Below are 706 nucleotides of genomic sequence, written 5' to 3' on the forward strand. Positions count from 1 at the left end.
AGGTTTATGTTGAGAGGTTTATCTTGAGAGGTTTATCTCGAGAGGTTTATATTGGGAGGTTTAACTTGAGAGGTTTATCTCGAGAGGTTTATATTGGGAGGTTTATCTTGGGAGGTTTATCTTGGGAGGTTTATTTTGAAAGGTTTATTGTCCGGATGATTGTTGACCGGAGTTGTAAACCGGCTAATTGATAAACAGATTAGTTTACCGGACAAGCCTTAGAGTGGTTTGTTGTCCGGAGTTGTAAACCGGTTGAATGGTGAGCGGTTTAGTCTTAAACCGGACAAACCTTGAACGGATTGATGAGCGGTTTTAGTCTTAAACCGGGTAAGTCTTGAACGGACAATTGACCGGATTTGTTATCCGCTCAATATGATTTATTATTCTAAGTGTTAAACCGTTCAATGAATATTTGGGGTGTTGACCGGATTTGATGTCCGGACAAAGTAGACTTTTAGTCTAAAATTGTAAACCAGATGGTTGTTGATCGGATTAGTTGACCGGATTTGTAAACCGGGTAGTTATTGACCGGACTTGTTATCCGGATGAGTGTTGACTGGATTTGGTTGACCGGACTTGTTATCCGGATGAGTGTTGACCGGATTTGGTTGACCGGACTTGTTATCCGGATGAGTGTTAGACCAGATTTGATTGATCAGACTTGTTGATCAAATTTGAAATGATATTTTGTGGCTTGATGAAAATT

The sequence above is a fragment of the Cynara cardunculus genome, assembly GCF_001531365.2.
Source record: "Cynara cardunculus var. scolymus isolate 2C chromosome LG 3, CcrdV1, whole genome shotgun sequence".
NCBI classification, from domain to species: Eukaryota; Viridiplantae; Streptophyta; class Magnoliopsida; order Asterales; family Asteraceae; genus Cynara; species Cynara cardunculus.